This window comes from Desmodus rotundus, chromosome 1, assembly GCF_022682495.2.
Source record: "Desmodus rotundus isolate HL8 chromosome 1, HLdesRot8A.1, whole genome shotgun sequence".
Taxonomy (NCBI): Eukaryota; Metazoa; Chordata; class Mammalia; order Chiroptera; family Phyllostomidae; genus Desmodus; species Desmodus rotundus.
The window spans coordinates 59,252,037-59,278,376 of record NC_071387.1 but is presented as its reverse complement, the minus strand read 5'-3'; positions in this window follow the sequence as shown (position 1 = coordinate 59,278,376).

Below are 26,340 nucleotides of genomic sequence, written 5' to 3'. Positions count from 1 at the left end.
TGCAGAATGTGAAAGAGGTCAGCATATATAGGGTTAGGTTACATATAAGGTGAAATAGAGAAACTAACTGGGTGAGAAGCTACATATTTTAATAACTTGTTCCTTTCATAATATTTATTATCAATCAGTATATACTTCATTTTTCTCTGTTCCTAGGTACTAATTAACTTGCTATTGATCAAGATATGACTTTTAGTCTGTATACAAGTTGCATAAGTATATTTCCCCTTAACTCATATCAAAACTATAAAATTGCTAATATATGCAGCATACCTCAGTTAAGTAATTTGAGCAAACTCAGTTAGTTTACAGAGCACAAAAATTACCGCAAAACCCTCCCAACCTGGTATGTGCAACTCTAATGCCACATTGCTACTCCTTTCATCAAGAAGTAAAGTCTAATTCATCACCTTTCTAATTTGGGCTCTGCCCTTTGTGTGACTTCCTTCAAAGAGCATTAGCAAATCAGACCTAAGCAGAGATTTGAAAGCCTTTGCACATTGGGGCTTCCTTCCTCGGTGCTATTTGGAATCCTAAGATTGCTCAGGTAAAGAAAACTTTATTTAGGACAGCTCAGAGGCCACACAGAACAGACATAAGCTCTCTTCCCATCTGAACCCCTGTAGACCAAGCAGCCTGCCTACAGCTGTATACGCGTATGTGAGGGAGCCGTCCTGAGTCATCAGCCACACACAAATTTAGAAATGAGAAATGCCTACAGATCACAGAATTGTAGGAAATAAAGTTTGCTGCTTTAAGCAAATAAGTTTTCTTGATGTAAGCCATTTTTCTCCACAAAGCAAATGAATTCAGGTAGTAAGTAGACAAGCCAAGAATTAAGCAAAATGATAATGATTTATTATATTAATTGAACTTATTGTGCTACTGGTTCACTTAATATAATTGGAAGATACAGTGAGCATTTTTCCCATGGCATTTGATTCCATGCTAGATGTTAAAACTTATTACAATATTTATTCCAAAAGAAAAATCAACATTTTATGCAGAGTTGTTGGTAACTTAAGATCTTTGAAGAAGAATGCTTTCAGTCTTTCCCCTTTTGAGTTGGGTCTTGAGGGTTTTGTTGTTGTTTTGTTTGTTTTTCCCCCACACTTGAGGACATTATTTTTTCATTCCTTTTAGAGAGAGAGGAAGGGAGAGAGAGAAACATTGATGTGAGAGGGAAGCATCGGTTGCCTCCTCTCGTGTGCGCCCGGAAAGGCGATCTCGCCCAAACAGGAGTTGCACATGTCCGTGCCTGGGCCCGGGATTGGTCCCACAACCTTTTGGTTCTGGGATGATGCTCAAACCAACTTAGTCAAACTGTCCAGTGCAAGGGTCTTGATTTTTAAAATGCCTTTACAAAAAGCCTACATAAAGGCTGATGGATGTTTATTTTCTCTCAGTTACCAAGGCTCTTGCTTAGTAATAGAATATATAATATACATATATGTGTGTATACATATGTATATTTAGAAATTCAAACTAAAGGTAATGACAAAGATATTTTTAGCTACTACTTATTGAGTGCTAGCTATACAGTAACCAAGCACTGTGCCAACTGAATTATGTATTAGAACTAATCTAATTGTTATAGTAGTTATCTCCAGTTCACACATAAAATAATTTTGGTTATCAAAAGTCATGTTGTCATTAAGAAGTGTAGCTAGGGTTTGAACTATGACTTTCCTCTTTTCCTGGAGATGTAAGAAATATCTTTTGTTTAGAGATATTCGTTAACTGCAGCGCAGTAACACAGCATCCTATGTCCAATCTGAGTTGTTGGGGATGAATCCAATGTCATCAGAATGAAAGAACATCCAGTGAGAATTCAAATGCACAACTAATAAGTCCCCACCCAGGGACCACCGCTTACCACCTTAGTGTCCACTCTTCCTTCCTATTTTGACATTCTGTGTCGATATTTCATCCATTAGTATTTATATTAATAACAACATTACTGTAGTTTTCAATATGCATGAAGGACACCAGTGTCACATTGTTCTCATAACTGCTGGGAAATAAGCTAGAAAACCAGAAAAGTAACACACAGCTTAGAGACCTGTCTAAAGTACTTGCATATAAATATTAGAACTTAACTGTAAACTAACCTCTTGTGACCAGATAAACATTTATATTTTTCCAGATAAAAAGTATTTTATAAAGAGTTGTCAAACTGTGATTATGAAATTGCTTGAGACAACAAAATGTTTTAAAGCTGAATTCTGCTGCTTATTAACTGAGTTATATTAGTTGTTATATGTTATATTGAACTATTTGAATTTTTTATTACAATACCCTACTAGTTAAGAATATTAGACATTATCTTGCAAGCTTAAGGATTACATGTACAACAATCATTATAAGCTAGACCCTCATTAAAAAACTACATTTGAAAAAAAAAAAAAAACTTTTTGTTTGACCCTCTGGAGAATAAATGAAAGAATACCTGACACTCTTTAGTATAGAGATGAGAAAGAACCAGATTATCCTTGGAAATCTGTCTGCTTATAAGCATAAGCATCTTTTGTTTGCATCGGAAAACTTTCATGAATTGGTATTACACATTTGTTGAAATCCTGTTAACTTTCTGTATTTTTAAAATCACCTATCTTATGTGGGTCAGGGAGATGGCAATATTCTCAATGGTTGTAGGTTAAAATCCATTTTGCAATCAGTACAGATAAGCCATTATGATAAAAATAAATTTAGTAAGTCATGTTCATTGGTATTTTAAAATATATAAGTAATAAAAATAGCATATTGTATTATCACCTAATATATATTATCTAATCTTATCAGTCTACTAGAATGTTTAAATCTCATAATTTGTCTCTTGGCTTACAAAGTCCACCTCCAAACTTGTAGATAAATTATCATAATCTAGTAAAAGTTCTACAGTCTTTATTACTGCTATTTTTACCCAATTGACTGAATGGAATCTCATGTAGATTGAATTTCAAATAATTAATTAAGTGGTTGAAAATTAGATCTCATGGATAGTTTTAAAGTCTAGAGCTAGAGGAAACCTTGGAGATATTCTATGTCTCCCACTAATTTTATAGACAAGGAAATTCAACCCTAGAAATATGAAATTATTTGCTCCAGGTTACATAATATAAATGAGGCATATTTAAGATAAGAAAGTGTTAGCCATCTTATAATTCAGAATTGGCCAAATTTTAAACTTTTACTAAATTAACAGGAGATTTATTATATAAAACTAAATTAATAATTCTAATATTTTCAAAATATTAAAAATATTGTATGGACTAATATATTTACTGTTTCTCTATAAAATTACTCTGAACCAGACTAAATAGTTAATAAAAGCTTCCTATTGATTGCATACTATTTTGTTTTGCTTCGATTCATACTATGTAGGCTTTTTAATGAATTTTGGAAATTATTTATTCTTCGGTAAGTGTTGTTATCTATTCTTGTAACTCTTAAATCAGGACCCCAGGACATTGCCATGCCCTTTTAACACTCAGTGTGTTCAGTGTCACCCGGAAGTCAGCTATAGTGTGTTGGGGGCCTTCGACTTGTATTCATTTCTTCCAGCTTTGACAGCTCTTTTCTAGGTACAGTTGTTTTCTATTCCTAGCCTCTGTGTTCCCTTTAAGAAATGTGCACCACAACAGGCATTGTGGCCACTATCACTGGACAGCCCCTCATCCTCAGGACAGATATCATCACTGATGCTCATATCATCACTGATGCTCTGCAATCATCATCATTGATTTTTTTCCTAGAAAAAATAGGAAGACGGCCTCCTGGTGTCCTGATGCAAGGGGCACAGTAATGTCTGTCTCCTGGTGGGTTATACTCTTTGGGGGAGTTTTCAAAGCAACATTGCTGTGTCTCAATATCTATCATAGATTTTATTTTGGTATGATCCTTTTTTGTATTTTGTTCATAATGCAATAAATCTCCTAGGAGAAAATTCAGCTAAAAGAATATTTCTCACACAAGCTTGGGCCAGTTATCTTGGACTTAGAGCAGATGAACAAATCTGAAAAAAATCATGACACTTTTTATTTTACATACCACCTGTCCAATCCTTCCTTGAACTGGGTCTGAGTTCAAGCGATACAATGGTAGCTCAGAAATGGAAGGCAGAGACGCTCTCTGTAGCATATGTATGTATTGTCATGCTAATTTTCATTTATTTTTAGGAGAATATAATTTAGATTAGAGAAATATATACTGTAGGGTTTTTTTTTAGTACAAATACATATGAATACACATACTTGCACAGCATACAAGAAATTATTTTAAGTCATGAATTTTAAAAAGAGCTCCCTCAGAGAGATGAGAACAGATTTATAACCAGCTGGTGCCAGGTTATATTTGGCATATGGAACCTAGATTTAGTTATCATCTTCCAAGTCTATGAACACCATTCCAGCAACACTATTGTGCTTGTAAGACAAATGGTTGGGGAATTCCTTTAAGCAATCTCCCGGTGATGAGAACAAGGTCAAATGTCATCGCGATGCACTGCGGCTGGAGTCCCTAACAAGGTTCTCCGAGGCAGCCAGAGCTGTCAGTGCTGCAGGGGAAGCCAGTGGTATTTTGATAGATGTGAGAGCCACAAGTTATTTTTCTGTATTTTGGTAGGCAAGCGCAGACACAAGATTTTGTTAAATGAAAATATGTTAAAGATGTTAAGTTCTGAGGACCAGGGTAGAATGGGGTGCCTGCCTTCCCCTTGGAAACAGTGTGGAAACCCTGTGTCTAGGCTCATAGATGAAAAGATCCTCAGTTCCTCTGTGTCAGGATTTTTTTTTATCAAGCCATCTCCGTCCCCTATCTCCCACTTCAGTAGCACTTAGCAACAAGAAAATAGACTTTCTTGTATACCCTGGCAGGGAATTCTGATGCTTTACATTAACTTCTCTGACAAATGCTTATCCCAGCCAGCTCTGCCTTCTGCTTCCCCCCAAAAATGTTTATTCCTTTCATCTTCTTCTTAAACACAGCTAAGTCCGCAGCTGATTGGACCAAGAATAGACAACTGATGCATCCCGAGACCTCTCAGAAATTTGGTTTTGGGATCCAGAAAAGTCTTTTTCTAATTAATAAAATCTGAGAGTTGCTGTATAACTGAGGCTAAAATGACCATAATAGGCCTTTGTTCAAGTTCAGCAGAGAGTTACTTCCAATTGATTCCAGTTCATCCTAAAAATTTTAAATATACTTTTTAATTTTTAAATTACAGCCAACACACAGCATTATATTAGTTTTAAGTGTACAACATAGTGATCAACTCAGTAAATGTAGTACCCTTTTGACAGCATACATCGTTATTACAATATTATTGACTATATTCTCTATGATAGAGGAATAATGTACTTACCTAGCTTCTGTGCAGTGGCCCTCCTGTGGTTTTAAACACATCATCTTACTTTGCTTACCTTACCTTGGATGTGTTCTCTTTCTTTCAGTCAAATATTAGCAGAAAAACACCTGGGAGACAATTGTCTCTTTAGCAAAAGTAAAGTTTTGGAACCTGCGTGTTCAGAGTGAAGGCATGTTCAGGCCTTCTCCAATCATGTAGGTTCTGTTCTTTATTATTTCATAACAGTTTTGCTTTCCTACAAGTAGTAAATCAGAGATGTACCATGGCCCCCAGTGTAACTTCAGAATAGTAGTCTTAGGGAGAGAAACTGCATTTAAACTTTGCTCCATTTTGACCTTTAAATGTAAAATCAATGTCATTTCTTCTTTATAATTTTTCTGGAGGATTTGTCTTTTAAAGAAATGCATTTGGACCTAAATGATATTTTTCTTATCATTACTAATGAGATATGTTGTATAAAAGCCTAGTGCTGTTCTCATATGGGTCTGGCTCGTTAGGCTTATCTGCCCTCATGGTATCGTGAGATCATGGGCCTGTTACTTTCGTCTCCTCTGACTTGTGGTTCTGTCACCAGGTGATCTTCTTTTCTTTTCCTTTTCTCAGTTAGGAGTACAGCTCTGCTCAATGAAAGATTCTACCTATCTTAGAATGCTTGAAATAATTTTATTCTTTAGAAAATGTATACAGAGTCCTGTTAAAAAATCCCCAAGTTACTTAACAGTCATATATAAGGAAAAGGAAATGGCTTAAGAAATGAAACTGTGTACATGTAAGTTTTCCAGGCAGTTACGGAATAGCCAAGGGGATGTAAATATAGTATAGGAAATGGAGTAGCCAAAGAACTTATATGCATAATCCATGGACATGAACAATGGTGGGAGGATTGCCTGAGGGAGTGGGGGGTGCTGGGTGGAGGAGGACAAAGGGGGAAATAGGCAACTGTAATGGCTTAATCAATAAAATATAATTAAAAAATAAAATAAAAGGCATTTTGGATTTGTAGTACTTTGACATGAATTGGAGATTTCAGCCAGTCCTACAGACCCTTGAAAGTCAGGGACCTATTATCTATCACATTTTCCAACTCTGTCTGGATTACAATCAAGATATATTTATATAACAACTATAGATTAGTACAGTTCTCAGTTTGGCACTCTGAGGTATAATTTTCTGCAGAATACATGAGCTGTCTAGAGGGCACAGGGGCCACCACCATCAGGTACCTGGTATCATTAGGACTGTGGAAACTTGTGGAAAAGACTTATCCCAGAAGAAGTTTAAGATATACAAATGTTGGCTTGGGGCAAGGCTTCAGTTGTGGAAAGAAAGATTATTATGGGTATGTTTTAGAACTTTTCTCTCAGATTGTCCTCTCATTCAGACCTGTATATATACACTTGAAATACAGGGAGAGAAGATGACATTGATTTGTGAATACAAACTAGTAGAGGCCGATTGATAAAAGAGATCAGATGGGAGATAAATAGAATTTGGCATCAGAAATAAAATAGGCTATTCTTTTCCAAAGAATGACTGACGAGGCCTTGAAAAATAAGGGTGGAATCCGCAGATATGCATTGGCAGTAAACCCATACTGACTTTCAAATGGTAGGGCAGTCCTGGGAAGTTACCCATTCTTAAGCTTTTTGTAAACTTTTCAGAGGTAACTGAATCTATGACCCAGGCTTCAGTGGCCCTAGAGATGGTGCCCTTAGCCTTACAGCAGACATTACACAGGGATCCAGATTAAAACACACTAACATGATATGTTAACAGTGGAAAGGATGGCTTCAGGGTAGGTGAGGTGTGACAGAAGAATTTCTGGATCTGCTTTTGAAAGAACTCCAAGAAAAGGGAAGAGACTGCAGGTTGCCAGAAAAGTAGTTGGGGATCTGAGCTACTACAATGACCTGCATTAGATTACTATCACGATATCAAAATCCTGTTTTGTTTTGTTTTGTTTGGGGGAGAGGGTCATGTGGTCTGGAAACATGGTCTATAATCACAAGCGGAAGGAAAGATATCAAGCCATTTCAGAGTATTGAGGAGTTGTAGTTTTAACATGAAGGTTATCATTTAAGCAATGCTTTTTCATGACCTAAAAGAGGTGACAACGCTAAGTTTTTAGAATTAATAAAGAAAGGGACCCTGGGTGTGACACGATGTGGATGTATCTTGTAAAGAACGGCCAGTGTCTTACTATGTGAATGGAGCTGGTATTTAGAGATGGATGGCTTTGCTTTTTAGGGCTGGCTCTGGGTTCATCTCATAACTGGACCCTAATATCTTTGCGTCACAGTCATTCCCTGCAGAACATAGCTGTGTGTGTACATGTTGGATGTTGTGAGCCACTTGTCTACATAACATATACACCATGTGGCTACATAACATGTGGACCAAAAGCCTTCAATTGCATAGGTCTACAGTACTTAAATATAAAACTACAGATGAGAGTCTTCTCCATCAAGTGTCCAAAGATACTATTATTCTATGAATAAAAGCATGGGATTAAAATTTATGCTCTGATTATTTAATTCGCTGTGATCCAAAATGACACCATAGTAGTTTTTTAAAAAGCTGTTAAAGGGGATCATATTTCTTTGAGGAGAAGGGTATTTTTTTAATTTTTTTTCTCTTAATACAGTCGACTATGTAATTGGTTTTATGGACCACATAAGACACAGGGAGGTTTAAATTTATCAGATGGAATGCGAAACACTTGGCTTGAACATAAGGACTAAGGAAAAGTAGTCCTTTATGATAAAGAAAATGGAGGCACAGTGTCGCTGGATTTTTAACGTGAAAGGATTTTACTTAATTCAAAGAATAAAGGATTAATACTCCAATCTGGTGAATCTGGTCATATTCAGCACATAAATATACTTTTATACCCACCGTATACAAGAAAGTGTATGTAAAAGACATGAACTCTCACTTTCTCACTTTATAGTCACTCTCAATAGCTTTTTCAAACCCCAATCTAAAAGGAATCCTTCTCAAGTACACAATTGTTCACAAGTACAAATCCACTCTCTTCTCTTAAGAAATTTTCTTTTCTTTCTCCTGCATCATCATTTTCCCTTCTAATGGATCATTTCCATCAATGTATAAAGATGCCATTTTGTCTCCCCTCTTTAAAAACATGACAAAAACCTCTCATCCTGATTTTTCTTGTCTCATTTCTTTTCTGATCATTTTTAGAATGCAAACCCTAATTTATAACAGAATTTGGAAATACAAACTTCTATGTGGAATTTTCTCATTCTTTGGGATTAACTCACAGGAACTTTTAATACATAGCTTTTGAACCCAGCCCTAACCTACACGACTATAGATTTTTCTATAGGCATGTACTGAATACCAGGGCTGATTTCCATAGCAAAACTTAATAATGGACATAAGAAAACCTTCACAGGGAGTATGAAAGTGATTTTGTTACCTTGAGAATCTTAGGAGGCTCTTACACATATGTATGTCCTTGTTCATTGGATAGTTACAGCAAATTTAATGGAAATGGGTTTCAGAAAAGAAGAGTATTTTGCTCTCTCTATATCCTGCTCTCTTATGAATAACTAAACAATCACTAATACAACTGAATAAGTTTTATGTTTATATGCAGTCATTCTATTAATATTTTTGTGTTCTCTGAATAATTCACTGTCACCTAGATATGTTTTAAGTTATTTCTGCAAAAAGAGTACATAATAATATGTTATAATGTGCTGAAACATCTACATTTTCTTGCTTGGTTCTATGGGTAGAAATAAAAAAAATGTGCTTTAAAATCAAAGTGGGGATGTGTATATTTGAACACATTCTGACAGTTTTAAAAATTAACTCATCTTCCCACAGTATTTGCACAGCAGTGACAGAGGTCATATTTACTCATAAACAATGCCTTATGACATATAGGAAACTACTGAAGAAAACAGACTAGTCATATTGACTCCATCACTAACATCTATGAGAACAAAACCAAACAGTTCGACGGCAAAACAAACATTACTTTTTAGTTGTAGCCTTGGCATCGGTAATGAAGTTGTTACCAATTTACTGTGTATCTGTTGAGATAACCATGTAAGACCAAAATAGTAAAACAGAGAGAGCATTTTTGTTTCACTGTCTTTAAGAAAATATAAAATAAATGTAATCATTTATTTTCAAATAATTTTTCATTGTTATGACTATTAAATATGTTTTTTAAATTGCATCACCTAATAAACATGCTACTACATGTAAAGCACTGGTTATTATAAGATTTCTCACTAAAATAAAATTACCATTAAATCAATAGACATCAAACTAAAATAACAGGCTTTTATATTTTTTAATAGTTTCTTTTTTATTGTTTTTCCATTACCACTTATTCCCCTTATACCTTCTTCCACAAAGCATTTGTGTATTTCCTAATCATATAATTTAAGTTACATAACAGTATGTAAAAAAAAAAAAAAGCACAAAAATTGGTGTGTATATGTATGTGCATGTGATATGGTGATGTCCACCAGGTAAAGAAATACAGCAAAATATGCCAGTGATACAATAATGTTGGGTGAATTTTGTATAGTTTAATAGATTTGTGTTCTGTGGTCATCATTTTTAGGACCATATTTACTACAAACCATCAATCAACAATTTTCCTGTCTGGTCCATACAACCAAAGCTCACAGAACTAAAATTGAGAACTTAGCACCATAGCAAATACCTAAATGAAATTAGATTTGATATCAAATATTACATCTCATTTTCTTGGTTTAAATGTATAATTCTTTTGGCTTCTCTGATGAATTATTAGCATATTATAAAAAGTAGCAAAGTAAATAAAACAGAGATATGTCCTTCATAATTCCAGGACTTTTTTTTTTTGTTTCCTGCTATTTTTTTGTTGATTTCAAATTCTATTTGGAAACATATGTTCTTAACCCACTTTAAGTAGAGTGTTTAATGTTACTCAAGGAGACAAAAACATAATAATTATTAGCTAAGATGAAATACAATGACTACCTGCTTCGTTTATACAAGGTATCACCAGTTGCAGGGACTTTTATTAATAATTATGATTTAGAAATAAATTTAAAAACTAAAAATTTTACATTTTAATAAAAATTCAAATAACTAATATCACTCAAAACATTTATCAAACAAAAAAGTATTATGGCATAGTGAATAAAAAGCTGTATTTGTGTCAAATGTACCTGGGAAAAGTTCTCATTCTGCCACTTAGAATCTGTGTGACGTTTGTCAATTTTCTTATCCTTTGTGTTACTATTATATTAAAATACAAAATATTTATAAAACTACAGTATACGTTTCTTAGGGCTGCTGTAACATGTTACCACAAGCTAAGTTGCTTAAAACAATAGGTTAGAAATCTAAAATCAAGGTGTAAACAGAGCCAAGCATTTTTTGAAGCTTTAGGGGATAATTTGATCTATGCCCTTCTCTTTGCTTCCAATGTCATTGACATGCCTCAGAGTTCCTTGGTTCACACACATCATTCTGTCTCTGCTTCTGCCATTGTGGATTGTGTCTGTCTCTTTTCCTCTTCCTCTAAGAACACCAGTCAGATTATATTATTAAAGGCTCACCCGATTCCACATGACCTCACATTAACTCACATCTTAAACAAATCTGCGAAGACCTTATGTCTAAATAAGATCACATTCACAGGTAAAAGGACTAAGAACTTCAACAGAATATGTTTTTTGGGGGGTGGTACAGCCAACCCTCAAAAAATAGCTAAATCAAAAAGTATTTTAGGAAATGTAAACACAATATTATATTCAAACAGATTAATAAGGACCTATATGTTGTGGGCAGTCAATGTTCATTGCATTTTCCCTTTATTTGCCTCTGTGTATCGTATGAATAATGGTAGAAATCCAATGTGGTCATTCTCCTTTAACTTTTTCCACATTACCCTGTTTCCAAATCATTTTACGGTACATTATGAAAAACAGTGGAATTGAATTCTTGTGTTGCTTAGTGCATGCTTTCTTATTTCCTTCCAGAACTCTCATTTTGTGTTTCAGCTTTTTTCCTACTCTTCGATTTGCATCAAACTGCTGGTTACACAAATGACATGATTGTCTACAGTTATGCAAATAAATTTTTCAGATGGAGATGCAAACCATGTCACACATAAGAAGGTATTTTCTAATAAATTCATCTCAACATTTTGGATTTAGGGGGTTTTTTATTGTTGACACTATTACAGATTTCTTATATGTGTCTGATCTTAATATTCTCATAGGAAATGCTTCTCAATACTTTAGTTCACCCATTGATTAATGAGTTAAATAAAATCTTTGTGTTCATTTTATATTTGCATGAAAGTCATGATTTTACCCAAAAAAATCCTTAATATTCTATGTATTAAGAAGTTTTTGAAAAAGCTTTGATGAATAAAGAGATTAAAAGATCCAGTCCTTTCATATCTATTTCTCAACATGACTTGTAGCACCTGTATGGAAATGAACTAAGCCCAAAATCTTCATAACTTTTTTTTTAACTTTCGAATTAAAGGGCAGTTCATAGTAGAAAGCCAAACGAGTAGTTTCTGGGCAAAAATAGTGTTAGATAATTAAGTACTTAGAATAACAACACTGGAGATGCTTTACAATACAACTTAATGTCTTGAAATTTAACAACCAAAGTGCTGATCGGGTCACTATAGAAAGTGAAGCTTCAGAGCCGGGAGGAACTCCTGACTTAGTGGAGGGCCAGTTAAAGACTTTAGACATTTTAATAAATGACACAGACTACTTTAGGAGAAACTTTACAATGATATACAAAGAAAAAATCTTTAGAGGGAAATACATTTTAAATGTCATCTTAAGAATTTAAAAAAGAGAGAGACTGAAAGGTGAATCTGCAGAGTTCAATAGAGTTGAGTATAAAAAGAAAATTTTTGTATCACTTTTCACTGATATAGGTAACTAACATTTAGCATACATATCTATGGTTTAACATATTAATTTTCTATTGTAGATGATGAAAAAATTAGAACTTAAATTGGTGAGTAAATATGAAATATTTCAAACCTGGAGTACTTAAAATTCTATTTTTTTATATCCAACATAATGGACTCAAAGTGGCATCAGGCTGGTAAACCTAGTCTTGCTGGAAGTTGTGTGTGAAATTCCTCTGAGTCTAGTGTTTGCCTCACACTGGGAGTCTCAAGGACGTAGGGGATTAATAGTGCAATTTTTACTTTGGTTTCTGTTGCCTCGTGATCTTTCAAGTCTCATCTGATTCTATTTTGTTGTATACAAAGCTCTTCTAAATAACTTCTTGCAAAGCATTTTAAGTGAGGAATGGTATTCCAAATAAATAAATATTTATTTAGCAATTACTATTTGTCGGTCACTGTGCTAGATAGGTCACAAGGGATACCTTGTTTAAGATTTACTATATTTACTATGTGCTCATGAGATACCCTTATGAGATTCTTAGGTAGCATTAAATCCATTTTACAGATGAAGACATTTAGACTGAGAAACAAAAACTCCTAGGATACTCAAATTAAATTACTTTCCCATGGTTCATAAAGGAAGAGACAGGATTTGAATCACGCTTTTGTTTGTGTGTTTGTTTTGTTTTGTTTTACCTTGGGTTCCTGTTTTCTTAACTACTATAGAATTTAGTACAACACACTGCATTTTCTAAGTAGAATGAAGGTATTTCAGGTACCTGTCAATGCCAAGACTAAACTGGTCTCTTAGATAATTGTCCAGCTTAGAACTTTTACCTGCCCTGGGGTCGATTATATACATGATTATTTAATTTTTCTCTCATACATTTCATGAATCACTTTTTGTCTCTGAAAAGCTAATATGAAAAAAACTGGGGAAATCTATTTAGATTCCACATAGACAGTAAGGTAAATTAGTTTATTTTATTATTCAGGCTGTTGTGTGGTTTTTCAAGATAAATAAGAGGTCCCATACCAAAGTAGAGTGTTCCAGACTAAACAGAGCATCTTCTGGTTTAGGCAGCTAAGCCAAGTGCATAGCCTTTGCTTTATAGTTAAACCCTTAGGCTGATATTTGTACCTGAAGTGATTTATGTGTTGATATAATGTGTGCCTTTTAAGCCTTTCTAGGAAGCACATATTTTTCCCCAAACACTCTTGCCTCGTCTGATCTTTTACAGCAAGTTGCTGGGTGAAGAGGTATCATTTCTCTGAACAAGCATATGGGCAGTAACACCAGTAAATATGTGGAGTGAAGATTTATATATTTTTGGCCTTTCTTTAATTACAGACTTTTATTGTATTAACACCTTGATTAAAAGGGTGATAAATTTATATAAAGTTCAGAAAACACTATAATAAGTGCTAATATGACACATTCCCCAACTGTGTTAAGTTTCCATTTCTTGAACACAAAACATTAAAAAGAATAATGTTCTAATTCTGAAAATAAAAGTTCTAACTATATTTAGCAAGTGGATATTTTTAAAATTATTGCCATTCAGCATATTACTTTTCCTTCACTTGGTTTTGAGAGAAGAAAAATAAAATTGTAAAAATAGATCTAGAGTAATTTAATATCTCTATCTCTTTAGCTTGTTGACTTTACAATCTAAACAATATTCGTTTATTTAAAGAAAGGTGATCTACAAAGGCATCTGTTTCTGAGTGGCAAGTTTACAATGCGGAGCAATGAAATATTCTGAGATTACTTCCTTGAAAACAGAACTTGATCATCTCTCTGGGAACACTGTGGTCTCTAGGGGAAGGACAGAAAGGAACTTTCCATACAGATCAATATCTAATTTACTTGGATATTAGGCAACTCTCAGGTTTGACTTACTTAATCTGGAAAAGGTTAGAGGAGCAGCTATTATGTAGAATTTGAAGAAAGAAAATATATCAGAGCCTTTTAACATTTTACTTTGTTCAAAAGTATAAGCATAAAATATAAGAAACTTATTTACATAATACCGTATTTTTTGGACTATAAGACACACTTTTTTCCCCCAAATTAGGGAGGAAATGGGGGTGCATCTTACAGTTTGAAAGTAGCTTACCTGTCTTGCTTGGGGGAGGGTTTTATATGTTATTAAATATTTTACCATATTTTTTCCTTGAAATTGTTTTTTCCAATTTCCCTCCTCTAAAACTAGGTGCATCTTTTGGTCTGAAAAATACAGTAAGTAGGTTTCACTCAGTACCAATCACTTCAATTTCAAGTATTATCCAGCTGGTGACGATGCCTGCAGTTTTCCCAAAGGAATGGAAAAGAGTGTGGGTAGTGCCTGTGTATTATTTCTTTCATCTCTGAATCCAGATTTTGTCTTCTTGATCCAGTCATAAACATGATTAAACATAAACATATCAGTATACTCATATGACAGAAAAGTTATAAAACCTTGGGTAAAATATTTTCTTGGTATTCTGAAAAAATTATTTAATAAATGCACCTTTATAATGGTCACTTTGTTTACATTAAGATTTGTTCATTGTTATTCAAATAGAATTTATGCAGGAAACTGCCAACTTTGGGAAAATGAAGATGGAACTGATTGAATGGAGGAAATTAAGATAAATGACTATGGCCACTTTCAGTTAATTTGGCAGACAAAACTGTTAATTTCCCTTTTCTATTTCTCACATATAATAATGCTTGGAATGAAAACAATTCATAAATTCTGGAGCTCAAAACCAGGGAATACCAATATCCAGTGGAAGACATAAATAAATTCAAAATCAGAATTGAGAGGGAACTAAAATCTGGGTGCTTCCACCCTAATTAGAACCATATATGGTCCTTAATGACTACAGTTCAATGTCCCACATCAGTGGTTCTCCTACATTTTTGTTGTAAAAACCACTTAAGCTCTGGAAAATTAAGATCTCGAAGAGCTATTGTTTATTCATTTGTTGTATCCTCTCTCTGCCCACTAAAGAAAAATCTATTTTTACTCACTTATTCTTCAACAACTCCCTTCCCACAGACAGTACAAGCATGTGAGCACAAAGAAGTCTACTACGCTGCTGTACGTCTCCAAAATTTGGAAATTGAGAATGATTGAGATGAAACTGAGGTAAGATTGGAGCAAAGATGGACATAGGATGGAGAAGAATGCCAGTGTGGTAATGACGAATAAAAGAAAAATCACTGACATTTTGGTTGTTGTTGTTAAAAGTAGTACTGAGTTAAGTAAATGAATGGGAAGAAGAAAATGAATGTTTTAGAATATTGCTGTGATCTATATTATCCCTTCGTGGGGCTTGAAGAAGGTGATTTGACTTTGTGTGGTGGGCACACAATGAAATATGAAAATCATGGATCATAGAAATGTACACTTGAAACCTATATAATTTTATTAACCAATGCAACCATGATAACTTTAATAAAAAGGTAAAATAAAGACACTACAACCATAAAGAATAATTAAATGTGAGTAAATATACCATTTTTATTGCAAACTGTATTTTCTTAAATACCATATAATCTTATCATTGTTTTAAAAGATCAATAATAGCAGAAAAGACAATAGTAACAAAAACAAGATACTTAATGTCTCAGGAGTGATTATTGCAGGAGAATTATCAGAGAGAAATTGAAAGAAGTTGCCCAAAACTTCCAAAAGGAGAGCAATCTAGGAGGGATAGACATGTATAGAGATATAATGTGACTCAGAAACCATCTCCAATCACACAGCTACACAGCTTACTGGCTACATTGACTTGCATTTTCTATTTGGCTGTCTCCACTAACTTGCCTTTACGAGTTGAATGCTTTCAAGATGAAAACATGACAATAACCCTGGGAACTTTTGCCTAGGAAGATAAATGTTTCAAATAACTTTTTCTATTTTTCAGGAAACTGTTTAAAATAAAATACACTTAAATGAATGTCAGACTGTTCAACTTTTCAATAGATAGAAGCAAATAAGTTTATTTCTCAAGAGACTTCCAAACCTTCACCTCAAAATTCTTGACTTTCTAGGCCCTAAAATCTTATAATATTTACCTAATACTTAAACTCTCATTTTAAAGACTTGTCTTACACCAGACTTCAAATCCTCATAAATTTTCTAACTTTGTCCTTACCTTATGAGACTCTGCCAAGAACCTGTCAAGTTGGATACCTCCCTTCACTGGGTAAGAATAAATACAGCTTCACCTTGTCATCAGGTTGTCTTGGTGCTATTTTGGGGGAGCAAGTATTTGACAGGAGGCAACCAACTGCTTGAGGTGCTGACAGATATGAGGAGGAGTTTAGGGGGTGAAGGGACTGAGCAAAAAGGAAAAAGGACTCATGGGTATGGACAACAGTGTGGTGGTTGTGGCGGTAGGAGGTGGGAAGGGGTATAAGCGGGATAAATAGCATGAAAAAATATTGTTTAAAAAAGAATAGCTTTAATTTGATAGAGCTGATGTACAATATTTTGAAAGAGAATATCAAGAGATGAATCTGCAGAGACAGGCCAGGATCCAATTCTAGAGTTCTGTATGCCATTCAATAGAATGTGGCTGTTAGTCGGAAGCAAAAGGCTAATATACAAGAAGGATGCCTTGGCTATTTTTTTTAGGTTCTTTTTAAAAATGTATCTTTGGGAGCTAAAAATTATATGGCCCTTTAGAAATATTAATTTAAATTCTTAATTAGATGATATATTATGTGACTTGATCATATGTAATCCAAGAGGATTGAAATGCTTCTATTATCATAATTTCTGATATAGAATATAAACATTTTATAATTCTGGCTTACAGAAGATTTTAGTATTATATTTCCCTCATAAAAACAGTTAGAATATATTTGTTATGATTATTATTAATTTTAAACAATAAAGCATGAACGTTAGAATATTAAGTTCAGTTCTGTTGAGTTCATTGAACCTCAATGGTCAGGTTCCAAAACAAAAGCGTTAGTGTGAACCACAGATATTTAGCTCTTCAGGAAGTCCTGTGTGACCACAGGGAGTATCGCAACTGTGATTATCACAAACTGTTGTTAATGTTGTAATTCAAAAGAGTAAAATATTAGAACTGCTGTATGTTTTGAATATTTGTTGAGTGTACTTCGATATTGGTATATTTAAAACATGAAGACAATTTTAACAGGACAGATAAATTCTAGAGCAGTTATCTTCAGCCTTCTGCTTCTGAGCTTGTAAAATATGTGAATGGCTACTCTGGTAGTCTGGTCAAGTTATCTGACTACTCTCTTAAAAAAGTGTGTATACAACAATAGCCAAGTTCTGGAAACAGCCTAAGTGCCAATCAGTAAATGAGTCGATCAAAAAACTATGGTGCATTTACACAATGGAATTCTACACAGCAGAAAGAAAGGAGCTCCTACCTTTTGCAACAGCATGGATGGAACTGGAGAGCATTATGCTAAGTGAAATAAGCCAGGCAGTGAAAGACAAATACATATGATCTCACCTATAAGTACAACCTAAACAACAAAACAAACAACCAAGCAAAATATAACCAAGACATGGAAATTAAGAATAGGCTGACAGTGACCAGAAGGGAGAGGGGAGGTGATAATGGGGCAAAGAAGGGGGAGGATTGTCAAGGAACATATATAAAGGGCACATGGACAAAGCCAAAGTGGGGTAGGATTGAGGGTGGGAGGTGGGGATGGGTAGGGTGGGTGAGAGCAATGGGAGGAAAATGGGAACAACTGTAATTGAACAACAATTAAAAAAAAAAGAAATAACAGTACAGAACCAGTAACGCAGTAATTCATTTCAGCTGTCTTCTAAAGATTACACTGAAAATGAACACTGTCTCTACATTTGAGTGTCTAATAACATTCTGATGGTTAGAAATAACCAGAAGTTTAACTTCCAGTGGACTCTCAATCCTATAATCTACCTGAAACTGGGCCCAAATAGAAGGTTTTACACAAACCTAAAAAAATAAAAATAAAACATAGAAAATAAAAAGTGTATATAAAAATTATAATATTCTTAAGATGTTAATTTCAAACAGCACTATTTTCTTCATGCAAATGAAAGTGAAATATCAATAAGTACAAGGTAGTATTGTTAAAATATTATAATTTAATCCTTTAAACTATAATTACCATTTTACAAATGAGAAAATTGAAGACAGTTCACTGAGCTAGATGTGATAAAATATTTCCACTGTTTTTATATAGATTAAACCAAACAGATATATTACAAATAAAAGTAAATATAAATATTTACAATAAAACCTAGTCAAGTTTATCTTGTATATACATTTGTAATGACCCCCGAAGTTTTTCTTTTCTATTCCAAGTTAAATAGAATGTTTGACTAAATATAATTGAATTTAATAATTAGTAATAAAATTAAACCTGAAGCACATAAAATGGAGACATATGGAATAATTTTCCAGACAAACATTTTAATTGTGTAACAAGGAAATAAACTCTAATTTCCAATAAATAGATGAAAATCATGCAAACTTCATGACAAACATAGGTAATACCTCAACATATATTAACCCTGTTTTAAATACTCTAAAATACTATAAAGAAACAAGGAGATTCTTTATCAGCATTTTTAATCTTTATGAGAAAAGTTAGTAGACCAGGAAAACTTATTTAATTATCCAAAAATTTTAACAATGCTGCTTTCTAACTACTAAGATTCTTTATAATTTTTCTACTCTCATGGACCCAGAGACAACTATCTTTTTCAATGAAGTCTTATATAATATTTTCCTTAGGACCTGGTTATCTGGAATTCCTTCTTATATTCTACAAAATTACTGTGTGAAATGAAGTAATTAATAGATCACTAATTATACATGCTATTGGGAATATTTATGTTTGCTCAGCAGATTTGACACAGAGAGTGAATTTTCTTTGCTTCAGGATCAAAAATTATGTTCCTTTACAAAGTTCCAATGTTATCCAAACCAGCTTTTAACTCCCAAATTTTTGATTTGGTAAATTCTCCTAAAATGTAGACTGAATACCCTTTGTAGAAATTGTGATCTGAGCTTGGGGTCTATTTCAACAAATTTTGCAGGTATGTTAATGACATTCTGAAATTTCATTCAAGAAAGGTTAGTTTATTATTGTTCACTTCAAGGTATATTGTGGTTCAAGAAATGTAACTGTTTATCCAATGATCTCAGGAGCTCTACAGGGCGTTATGAAAGACCTACTGAGCAAGCAGGTAGTCCAGAGCAAAGTGCCTTTGTATCAATTTGATCGTCCTTATCGTCGGGGTGGGGGAGGAGAAAACATAGATTAAGTTCCTGATTCTTTTCCTTCAGTTAGAATATTAGACCTAATATCTACCAGGTAATTTCAGAGAAAGTTTAAATTCTGTCTACCTATTATTCCATCTGTTAGTGCTTTATCAACTGACTGTTTCTTCAATTGCTAATTTGCTGAGCAATATGGGAAGTTCAGAAGACATTTTGTAATTGCTATGTGCTAAAAACTGTTGATGGAAATCATAAGAACAGCAACACATATTCCTTTATTTCTTTCTGTTAGGGGAGTTAACGGTGACATGTACAATGCTCTTGTTTAAGGCACAGCAGCTTGTATTTTCAATGGAAAATGATTAATAAAAATATTTCAAAATCTATTATAATTTTTCTAAAATATATATGATACTTTAGATTAACTTCCTAAACATGGAATAATTCAAACAAAATAAAACAAACCCAGGATATGGGGAGGAATAAAAAAGATACATAAATCAGTAATTAAAAATGGCCTCATTTTTCCAAGAATACAATGGGAGTAGTAGGGGAGATTTGGTAATGTTGTGATATATACACCTGAGTTTTGGGAGATAATTACAATTTATACACATTGACAAAAAGGGGACAAACATTCCAGCCAGAAAAAGAAGCATGCATAATTCAAAGAGTTAACTACTTGAGAGAAATAGCATGGAAATTTCCTATAATAAATTATCTAGCTGCTTTGCTAGTTTATTTGCATGTATGCTTTTAAAAGAGTTGCTGTTTTTAGCAGCCAATGGTGTATGAATTAAATAGTCCAGTACACTGAAGTTCAGTTAAGTTATTTAGCTTTCTCCTACTGTTATTAATGTTGAGGTCTTGAGTGCCTTTTTTATACAGGTTAATTAATATATTCTGTTGTGTGTGTTTTTTTTTTTTTTTGTTAAGAGTGCTTTAACTTCTTGCTTGTTAGCTATATTTAGGGACTTCAAGCTGTTGGGCAAACAAATGAGCTCTTATTGGTTATAACAATGTTTTTTCCCCCCAAGTAGGAGTTCATAATACTTTGGCTGCAATAAGGATGGGGATAAACGCAAACCCATTACTTAACTTAGATAGGACTTACTTACAAATATGCCAAATGGACTATAATTCATGTAAGAGCATAAAGACATTAGGCATTATATGTAAAGGGGGAAAGATGAGGGTTGAATGAATATCTCCAGTAGATAAAGAAAAGTTTACTTACCACTTAATTTTATTCCTTAATAATAGTTAGGCAGATGAAAACATACTTTGGTAAGTTTACCATTTGGAGAGATATCATTCCAAAGTATTCAGTAAATTTGTTCCAATTATGAAACATATGACTGGAGTATTTATTTTCCTAGAAATGTGTCTAAAGATGTTATATAAAGATTCTGCAGATTTAGATACAAAGGAATAAAACTGAGGAATTACATAGAACATGAAGATGATTTTGACTGCCCTAGGCTATGATAATGGGGTTCCTGCCAAGTTTATAAAAGAAAAGGCTATAAGAAATATCTTAGTAACGCAAAAGGACTTTCTAAAAGTTATGACTTGATATACCCTTTGAAGATTTATAGGTAACACTCTTGCCCTTTTGGAAGAGTCCAAGTAATATTAATGGTAAGTCATTTCCTGTAACATTTTTCTGTGCCCAGGATATCTGAAACAGTATATTCAACTTGACATTATGTATTCAACATAAGCAAAAAAATGTAGAAAAAAATCCTAGAAAAATTCACATTTTTATTTGCATAGTGCTAAGCATTAAAAATAGATAAAAACAGGCTTTATTTTGGTTAGCTAAACATTTATTTTTATTAGAATTACATACATACATGCAACTGAATTACATGTGTGAATTGAGAGCCCTAAAAAACTAAGTTAAATTCCATTAGAGAGTATAATGGAGTATAATGGAATGGAGTATAATTAGAGATTTCTGGACAGAACAATATATTTGGTGGTGGGGTTATTAGACTTTATGACTTTTTCCAAGGAATATAATTTGTTTGTTTACCCAATTCGAGACAACAAGGATGTTAGACTAAGTCCAGGTCATCTTCTTTCATCAATAAAGGGAGTGATTAGCTCAAGAGAAAGATTATGATTGTATTCCAAATTAGTCTCTATACTATTTTATACAATGTCTGATGATAAAATAATAACAAAACAAGTTAGAAAAAAAGGGCAACCAATAAGAAAGTAAAACACAAACAATGGAAGTAAATTTCCAGGTAGCAAAATAATGGTTTTATGGATCACATATATAAATACGTATAATTACTAAGCTAAATAATTTAATAGCTTTTAGAAGAGTATAGTAAGCTCTAAACAATAATCAGAAAATAGTAACTTCAGATTAGTCTGATTAAAATGGAATTTATAAACTTAAAATAGTCAGAAGAAAACACACAGACTGAAGGACAGAGATGTTAGAAGGGAAAACGGAGACAAGATTATGAGACATATACAGTAGTCATAAGTCAAATAACATTATACTGGGCAAGAATAGTGGGGACCCATGCCTTGATATTGGAGTAAATCTCTGGTTAATCAGTCTGACAGCCCTTGGCTTTGCTTTCTTAGAGATCCTTCCTTGATTTTGGCTTTGTTGGGCAGTATTAATCTGTGCATGACCTAGGAATACTTGATTGGTCTTTGTGGTTAGCTGAATAATGTCTCCTGAAAGAGAGCCATATCCTAATCTTGGGAGATATGATTAAGTTAACAATTGTGTGATGGAGGTTACCCCAGAATTTTCAGGTGGGCCCAATGTAATCACAATGGCCCCTGGAGAGAGAGAGAGAGAGAGAGAGAGAGAGCGAGAGAGAGAAGGTCATAGGAGAGGGAAGATGTTACATTGCTTGATTTTAAGATGCAAAGAGGGACCATGAGCCAAGGAATGTAGGCAGCATCCAGAAACTGGAAAAAGTGCAAACACAGATTCTCCCTAGTTTCCAGAAGGAATGTAACTCGACAGTTTGTACTCTGACCTGCAGAACACAGTGAATAAATCTTTTTTTTTAAATAAGTTTGTTGTGATTTCTTACAAGAGTAATTAGAAACTAATATAAACCTATAGGCAGTAATTGATACAATTTAAGCACTGTTTGTTTTGCATGTAAGTAAAATCCTTTAAAAACATTTTTTGAGAAGATGGGTGTATAAAGGTTGAGGCATGCATTATGTTAAGTACCATTTTCCTGATCAGCATCCATTTCTACCCTCTTCTCTCTGGCATTCCTCAATTTTAGAGACTCTCAACTAAAATGTTATTTCCAAAAGTTTCCTTGCGGTGTCTGGAGCCTTTGAGAGTGAGAAGACATTCCAGTTTGCCTGAGATGATCACATTTCCTATCTGGGAAACCCTTTAATCCTAGCAAATGTACAGGGCCACATCATGACTTTCATGGACCCCAGACACGTTTTTGGCTTTGTGTATCTCTTAATTAATTAATTAACTAACTGATTAATTACAGGTTTATATGTGTTTATGTAAAGACACATATATGCCGGCTTGATTCATTATTATATATAATCATTACTTTGATTTTTCCTGATTAAAAAAATAATGTTAAAACATTTCTTTCCTAGTTTAGCCAGTCCGTCTTCCTACTACAGTTTAGACATGACAGATGGAGCTACAGCATCCCACCGAGGACACGGAAGAAACGTAAACAGAATTTCAGAAACCTTGGTTCTGCTTTCTTTAGCTGCTGAAATAGTTCCTGTGATCACTCAACACCAGGTTTCTTGTCTAGGAAAGATAAAAATGACTATGCATTGAAACCATCAGGTTTGTGCTCCTTACAACCACCATAATTTTTAAATGATGCATCCATTTACTTACAAAAGAAAATAACATTCATTGTATCAAACAACAGGCACTGTGGCTCCATGACGAAGGTCACGTTGAAATGAAAGACTGTGATTTCATAAATCATGTTAACACGTAGCAGTGAAAGTTACTGTTTAGAATACTTATAATATTATTTTCTGTCTAAGCACAGAATATATTTTATCATTCTTCCAAAGAAGTAAAACTCCTTAAAAGTTTTTAAATGAATCAATTCCAAGAAGACTGAACCATTATCAAAATGACACCTTTTGAGCTTGAGTCCAGAATTATTTAAAGTTGTCATGCTCAATCTTATCCTTTGTTAAAACACTGAATAAGAAAAAAGACAAGAAGATAGTGAAAGAGAATGAGAAATTTAAGGAATGTTGAAAGAACAGGTGGAAAGTGAGAAATGTCTGGAGATGTATTAAAGATCAAATACTCAGCACTGTTTACAGTCTCACTGTGCATTTTTTTTTAACTTCCTGAGGTAACTGAGGGACAGTGATGCTGGAATGGGGACAAAATGATAGAGTAATTGCTATAAACTCTGAGCACCTAATAAAATCCCTATTTGGGAAATACAGTCAGTGAGTTGAAAACTTTCCCATATATAACCACTCTATCTTCCAAATATGACCATGAGTTCATTGACAAGAAAAAATATTTTTATTCATTGTTGTTCCCCATACACAATAATGTATATGTAATGCAATCTCTTGAATTTGTTAATTGTTCCCCCCCCCAAATATTTTTAACTCAATAAGATACTATGGAAGCAAATAAATTAAATATACCTGGTGATTTTTTTCATGAATTACTCTTCATTACTGTTCCTCTACAGGTGTGGTTCTCCCAATAACAAATGTTCTAAATATTTTGTGTCTTGTTGCTCTAGCCCCTGCTCTTCTGTCCAAGATAAAATGAATTATTTGGTGGATGGAACAGCTATCCATTTATATTTTATAATTGAATGTTATTTTATGAATTTAATATATCAAAAGTGCTAAGTGTAGGAGTTTGGTAAATTTTCATTTCAAATAAAAGGAAGCAGACACCTGGATAATTTCTCCTGCTTTATGGACTCAGAGTTTCCATGAGGTGAGCTGTTCCAGTTTCTAGAGGGGAAATTTTGAGGCTCAATGGGCTCTCACACTAATCTTTATACTCCATAGCCTATCAGTATAAAAGATGAAAATTATGTTCTAATTTTTGTCTTTCCTTTCTTATTTCTGAATTGTGTCAAAACTGAGGTGGGGAAAATATTTTTAAAGGAAACTGCAGAAGGATGACGATGCTAGTGAAAAGATAAGCAGAGATATCATTGGTAGAACCACAGCTTGGGCTAGAGGTTGGGACTGAAGAGGAGTAACCCCTGGGTCATATTTTCTTAACTAAGAGAATGTGAACATCAGAGCATTTAGGAATAAAATTTAAGGATTCATGAACTTGAATGGGAAAATTTTACATTTTATTATATTTTAAATTTTTAAAATCTTTATTGCATTGTTTCCACTACCATTTAGTACCCTTATACCCCCTCCCCAAAACAATCCCCACACTGTAGTTCCTTGTCCATGAGTTTTTTTCCTTTTTGCTCAATCCTTCTACCCCCCTAACATCCCCCACTAGCTGTCAGCCTGCTCTCCATCTATGAGTCTGTCCCCATTTTCCTCATTAATTCAGTTTGTTCATTTGATTCCACAGATAAGTGAAATCATATGGTATTTGTCATTCACTGACTGGCTTGTTTCACTTAGCATAATGTTTTCCAGGTCTACACATATTGTCACAAAGGGTAAAATTTTCTTTTTTTTACAGCTGAGTAGTATTCCATTGTGTAAATGTCCCACAGACTCATCTACTGATGGACACTGGGCTGCTTCCATTTCTTGGTGATTGTGAATAATGCTGCAATGAACATAGGGGTGCTTATGTTCTTTCAAATTAATGTTTTGGGTTCCTTTGAATATATCCCCAGAAGTGGAATTGCTGAGTCAAAAGGCAGATCCACTTTTCATTTTTTGAGGTGTCTCCATACTGCTTTCCATTAAGTTCTAATTGAGATGTAGTGTTGAAAATTATGTCAGTTTTTAGACACAGAGCTAGATATTAATATATATTAGGCTAATAAAAACATATTATTCTATTACAATTTCAAATATTTTAATACCTCTATGTCAACATTATGGTTGTTGACATGAAAAATGTAGGACAAACACTCTCCTAATGGAATTACTCTATTAAAGATGGAGAAGGCAGGCAGGATTTATTTGCATAACTAATGTGTCGGAGACATCCCAAACTGATGTTCTTCATGTCTCCTAATATAGATGACCTATTTTGATTAAATTGAGAGAAATATGTTAGAATTACAGATGGATAGTCTTGGAATAAGAGAGCAATTAATGATAGAGGTAAGACAAGGGTTCTGAATGATGAACAGATGTATAGTCCAGAAAGTCCCCCAAGAAGTATGTAAACAAAACTATCAAAACTAGCAAGGATTGATTTCATGCTTTTGATAGTAGCTGAGGGGCTTTAAGAAAGTAGACATGGCCAGATGAAATCACAGTTTCATCTGGAAAGCAAATATGCACAAATTGTAAATGTATAATTTTTTAGCCACATTTCTTAATATGAAGAAGAGTTGTCCACTTAGGAAAAAGTGAAGCTTGTGAAATTGGATAAGCCTTAGACTCTGTAAGAGAAACTCTAATTAAGGAAGCTAGATAATTATTACTCTGAAGAATTAAAGTTCCCGAAAACAAAAACAAAAATCACAAGCCTATATCTCTTGGTTCTGGAAATTGTCCAAATTTAAGGCAACCAGCCTATACTAGAGAGGATAATTCAAAGTGAGGATTTATATACTTGATTATTGATATTTGGTCTTGATTTAGTATGGCTATATAAACTTTCCTAAGAAGGAATGCTTGCTTGAGA